Source organism: Lytechinus pictus, chromosome 5, assembly GCF_037042905.1.
Source record: "Lytechinus pictus isolate F3 Inbred chromosome 5, Lp3.0, whole genome shotgun sequence".
Classification (NCBI taxonomy): domain Eukaryota; kingdom Metazoa; phylum Echinodermata; class Echinoidea; order Temnopleuroida; family Toxopneustidae; genus Lytechinus; species Lytechinus pictus.
This window is the reverse complement of record NC_087249.1, coordinates 9,984,867-9,990,946: the sequence shown is the minus strand read 5'-3', so window position 1 is coordinate 9,990,946 and position 6,080 is coordinate 9,984,867. Positions and strand designations below refer to the sequence as shown.

Below are 6,080 nucleotides of genomic sequence, written 5' to 3'. Positions count from 1 at the left end.
AAAAGGAAAAGTAAAACTAAAAATAAATAGAACATAATTTTTTTTATTTTAGGTAAAGTATATAATTCTTCAAAGAAAAAAAGTTTCAAAAGCAGTGGCAAAAATAATCATTTCTTAACTGGTTGCCAACCAAACCAAACAAGAGGAAGCTTTATATGTCAAAGAAGTTTGTATCTATTTTAAAACTTTTTTTTCGCAAGTGGTGTCATGCCCCGGTGTCATGCAAACCCCCTATCTAGTTAGCTCACCCCCCCCCCCCATGCAGGCCCCCCGGGCTCACCCCCTATAAAAAATTCATGATCCGCAGAATTAATTCGCCGCCGGGCGTCGAGCCTGCGCATGCGCGCTGCACTGCATGCAACTGGCGCAGTCGCAACCATTTAATTTGAAAAAGGAATGCGCCCGTTTTTCGCCGTTAAATGTTGCAGCCTAAGTTTGGATGGAGAATTAAGTGCGACGAAGATGGCCGTTAATAATAGTTCTACTACTTTAAGAACACGGTTCAGATTTGGATAACGACTTCGAAGGCATTTGCAGGAGACCAAACAGTAAGTTAGATAACCATCTTCTAAGATTTTCTTTTCGGAGCGCGGCTTGCCTTTGGCTTTAGATTTCGTGCACTGACACTGCCCGGCCGGGGTGGCTGCCCCGAGCGCCGGCATGCTGAATAGGACAGGCTGCGCTGGTGGGCTCAGGGCCCAAGTCTGCACAGACACAGTGCACACTTTAATTAAGGTAAATGCCAGTTGTGGTAACGATATCAAAATGAGTTCGTACAGAATCCAATGAAATGACCACCAAAGTGTCTGTCTATATTTATAAATAATATACCGGTATGTGCCAAAGGATTCTGCCTTTGTGTAATTGCTGCGAAATAAGCAAAAAAAGCACAGGATTCGGGTCAGCTCGAGCCAAGGGCAAGGCAAGCGTCGGGCCGACATTAATCAGAGCAATAATAACTGTCCCACGTGCTCTTATCTGTGTTGGAGATCTTCAGTTTGAACATTTTTCAGCGTAGATTTCAAGATTTCACAAAGTTCAGTTTATGTAACTGTACCACATCCTCGATGATAATAGTTAATACCGTACTGACAATTTTTTAAATCCTAAATCTACCGGGGTATTTTGATTCTTGTCATTCCCGGGGGGGGGGGGGGTATTATTGCCCCCCCCCCCCATAAGATCTCGGCCGTGGATTGCACGATCACAACGAAAATTTGCATGATGGTAGAGAATGACGTAATCTACGTAGTTGCATTGGTAAATTTCACTGAATTCATATTTTTTTTTTTTTATGAATTAATTATGCTAATTTATTCATGAAATCATACTTTTTGCTCTGATTCACTAAATAAAGCTCCTAGAATGCTATTTTTTGGGTGAAAATATTCTTTATAGTATTCCTAACAATTGTGAATGAAAAAAATCTGGTACCAAGACCGATTTCTTATGTATTTTTTTTTTAAAATCATGTCCTATTTCTTTGTTTTTTTACATTTTGTTTTTTATTGTATTTTTGATGGAAATCGTTCTAGACTTAATTCTAATCATAAACAAGGCAAAATTAATTAAGTTTAATCAGTAAAAGTAGAAATAATGATAAATTTATGAATTTTGGCTAAATACACAATTTGCATTGGATTTGTACATGAAATCATGTTTATGAGCAATTTTGGGTCTGACATGCACTTACATAATGTTGCGTAATGTCGTAACCGCGTACCAGGGCGTCACAAATTTGGTCTCAAAATTTGCGCGAGACTTGAAAGTAAAAAGTCAGTGAGCGGCGCGATCAAACTTTTTTGCGCGACAGCGTAGTGATGAAATTTGTTGAGGGGGGGGGGGTCAAATTGACCCCCCCCCCAGTTTAATAAGGGTCACATGAAATGCCCTATATTCATTATTTTTCTACCAAAAGCACCATTTTGAGTAAGATTTTTAATGAATAGATCTGTTTGACATTTCAGGAGAAAGAGAGGGAGACACAAAACCACCTGTCTCGGTGTCACACATGAGGAGTTGAGGAGGAGATGAAGTCAGTGAATATGACCTGGCCTGGGGGAGTTTCCAGAAGAAGGCCCAGAATCGCTGGATGCCAGGAGTGGAGATCCTTCGTTGCTGCCCTACATGATAGGAGGCATCGGGCAGTAGGTAAGTTAGAAGGCTATTTCAGATGTAAAGCCTTTTTTTGGGGGGGGGGGGGGTCATTGGGAATCTCTATTATCAGAATCACGCAGATTTGGGTGTGCACAAACTCGGGGCACCTTATAATCTGTTAATGGTCCTGACTGTACTTCGAGGAATCTGTGATATTTTTTCATTGTATTTTCATTCACGGAGCCTAGACAAGTCTCTGTTGCCTGTAGAACTTTGTACACTAAGATGGATTTCCCTAGAAAATCCACCCTTCCCACAATAATTTTGGGGCAAACATTTAATTTGTCCAATTTGTAAGCTTTTGTACTCTAAATGCATACAAAGGCTTAAAAAATGTTAATTGTTGGAAGGTAAAAATTTTGAAGGATCACTTTCTTACAATTCCCACGCTATATAATGCAATGACATGAACTTTAACTCGAGTGACGTACGTATGCAAGAAATACAGAATTGGTGCACATGCATAGCTGATTGATTCATTGTGCTAGTACTGGTACTAGATCGGTTTGGACGTTCTAATTTCAATGACAAGTTTAGATGGTAAATTGGCGCTAATAAAATTTTGCATTGGTCGATCTCGCGATGCCAGAAAACTAATTCCACCTCAAAATTTGTCAGATTTTTTTTTGCAAAATATATATTTAATTGATCCTTGACCTGAATTTAAGCCAAATCAGGCATAGGGAATGGCTGTATTTCAGCCTCGAAGTTCGAATTCTCGGTCCTGACAGTCCTGGTTACCCCATAACCATTTAAAACACATAAAAAAGGCATGAATTAAAATTGTAATTATAAAAAAATTATATGTTTTATGTGTCAAATAAATTTATTCTAAAATTTCCTTCCTTATACAGAGATGGTTAAAGGTCTTGAGGGCATCATGCCCCCCCCCCCCCCGACTTGACTTAACATGTTAATATTTGAAGTATAAAATATGTAACAAACCCCACATCGTTTTTTAATCATTTAAAATAAATTGGAAATTAATATTGAAGCCATCTAGTTTTTAATGAAGATTAATAAATAGTTTATGTAGAAAAAGTTTTTATGTTTCTCCTCTTCTGTTATTTTTGCAGATGCTGTAATTTGAAACGGAAGGTGTCCTGCCAATAAATTTTCATCCCACCTGAACTGCCTTGCCTGCCTGCACCCAGTCATCTGTTCCTGAGCATTTTCATTTTCCTCTATTTTTCATCATCGTTTGTTTCGGCCTGTATGAAGTGAATTTCACATTGATTGGTGGAGCTGCTAAGTTGGCATTACAGGGCCACGCCGGGGTATGATCCTTTGGGTTGAACATCATGACTGCTACTTGGTCGGCAAAGGTGATGGGATCGATCAATGTCACATGGAGTAAGATCGATACCAATCTGCTTTGCTACATTTCGAACAATCTCATACGGATACGGATATTATTGCGACAGGAGTACTGCTCGATGTGGTCAAGCCTATTTGACAAAGCATTATGGTGTTAGTCATGTTATCAGAAACCGATTTTTCAAAATCACGGAGTTGCTTCAATTTAGTATCGATAGATATTTCAAGAATGTGTAGACTAGTGAGCTTTTCATCAAGAATTTCACGCAATTTATTTTCGCGCTTATCCATGTCATCATTGAGTTTTTGTCTCTCGCGTTCCATTGCCACGGCCACCGCTCTTTGAACGACTGTATCAATATGATCTAGGTATGCTGGGCTTTGTTTAGATCCAGTTAATGATGAAGCAGAGGTTTGTGTACATGCGTTAGCCGAGTGCAAGCGGCCTCTTGATCTGGTGGATATCTTAGACATGTTAGAGATTACGTAATGATATAATTGAAAAGTGGGATGGGCTGTGCATCTGCCAACTCACCAGTCAACCAATTAGAGACGGCCTTCCAAAGTGACACAGCACGAAAATATCAATATGGGACTGGTCTAGTCAACACATATATCCTGAAAAAACCATGGAGACCGCAGGCGCAAAATGACTTCCATACATAAAGATATGATGCACAATTTCCAGTGGGTTCAAAACACTGAACACATGCTATGCTGATACACAGACTATCATAAGAACTTTATCAAGCAAAGGAAATCTGGTATGAAATCTCTCAGCTCACATAAAAAGCCTACGTAGCTACATGTAGGGAAGAAAATGCGTAATTGCTGAGAAATGAGCAAAATAAGCATGTAATTCTATCAAATGTCAGGTATTTTTCGAATCGATTATAATACACTGTCCCACATATGCTTTTCTGTGTTTACAGCGATCATCAGAATTATCGATTTTAAGTTAAAAAATTCATGATTTTACAAAGATACAAGTTTACATTAATGTACCAGATGTAGATTATGTACAATATATTGACAATTAACTTTGATTTTATAGATTTTCTCAAGAAATAATTGTTTGCTGCAACTACTGTCTTTTCCTTCTAAGTGATAGTGTAATACAACAGTTCCACAAACTTTTTTCATCAGACTTATTGATGCATGATTCTTTCACCCAAATGCAAGCTTCCATAAATCCTGAAAACTTTGCAACTCAGGTATTTTTTTGTTTACATACAGTATATTTTTTCCTACATTACATAGTTGCCTTAAGTTAATAGCGCACCTCTAGTAGTAACTATCTTAAAATGAGTTCGAACAGAATCCAACAGAATTACCAGCAAAGTGTATGTATATATAAAAGATGTGTGCCAAAAAGCTCGGGAAGAAAATGTGTAATTGCTGAGAAATGAGCAAAATAAGCATGTAATTCTATCAAATGTCGGGTATTTTTCAAATCAATCATAATACACTGTCCTGTCCCACATATGCTTTTCTGTGTTAGTGATCATCAGAATTATTGATTTTAAGATCAAAATTCATGATTTTACAAAGATACAAGTTTACATTAATTTACCAGGGCCCCGTCTTACAAAGAGTTATGATTGATCCGATCAATCGCAACTATGGACGGTCAGCAACGTTAACATCTATTAAGCATGTTTGTTCAAAATATTTTCTAGCTATGATGTATGTTCATGCATTCATTGTTTTCTCAAAAATTCGCTGCGCTTCTCTTTGCATACAAAGGACATTGTGCAAATTTTTCGTAGAAAAAAATTATGACACTGATGGATTTCCATAGAGTTATGATTGATCGGATCAATCGTAACTCTTTGTAAGACGGCCCAGATCTAGATTATGTACAATATTTTGACAATTAACCTTAATTTAAAAGACTTTCCGAAGAAATAATTGTTTGCTGCAACTACTGTCTTTTACCCCTGGCCCTAAGTGATAGTGTAATACAACCCAAACATTCATAAGAATTAATGTACATGTAGGATTCTTTCACCCAAATGCGAGCTTCCATAAATCCTGAAACTATTCCAACTCGGGTATTTTTTTTTTACATACAGTATATTTTTACCTACATTACATAGTTGTCTAAAGTTGAAGGTATATTTAATTACAATTTCAACGAAAAAGCTTTATTCGTGGAGATCATTATGCCTCTGTTATGTATTAATGTGTATTTATACATGTACAATTGTATGTATTGGTATAACAAACATTGTAATTTCATTCCTTTGACCCTAATACTGCATTTTCATAGAGAAGTTTTTTTTTTTCAATCTATTTAGAGTTTTCAACATTTTGTATTCCTTTTTTTTTTTTGCTGGTAATATGTTATGCAACTTTTATTTATTAATAGAATATTTGCCACGATTTCGTAATTGAAATGCGTACATGTATTTGATTTCGTTTTCCATTTTTGTATATATTATTTTTCGGGGGGGGGGGGGGGTCATGTTCTTGAGACCGAGACAAGTTATGCAAGGCCCTGGCATGGAGGATCATTATATTGTTACTGGGAATGCTGGACATTGTCAGACCACCTCAGTATTCACCAAATATAGATAATCCTCAATGACAAGGTCTTTGAAGTG

The 6,080-nt window shown here is 37.2% G+C and overlaps 1 long non-coding RNA gene across 2 annotated transcripts; it reads left to right on the top strand.

Annotated features, from left to right (window-relative positions):
* Positions 1 to 366: 366 nt before the first annotated feature.
* On the top strand, positions 367 to 5,865 carry LOC135154235 (uncharacterized). Of its 2 annotated transcripts, none has more exons than XR_010293620.1 (3): positions 367 to 548; positions 1,968 to 2,151; positions 3,234 to 5,865. It is a non-coding gene; the product is annotated as an uncharacterized LOC135154235 (long non-coding RNA). The 2 variants fall into 2 exon arrangements; XR_010293621.1 differs by lacking the exon at positions 367 to 548 and adding an exon at positions 1,085 to 1,260 and having other exon boundaries at positions 3,234 to 5,864.
* The last annotated feature ends 215 nt before the right edge of the window (positions 5,866 to 6,080 follow it).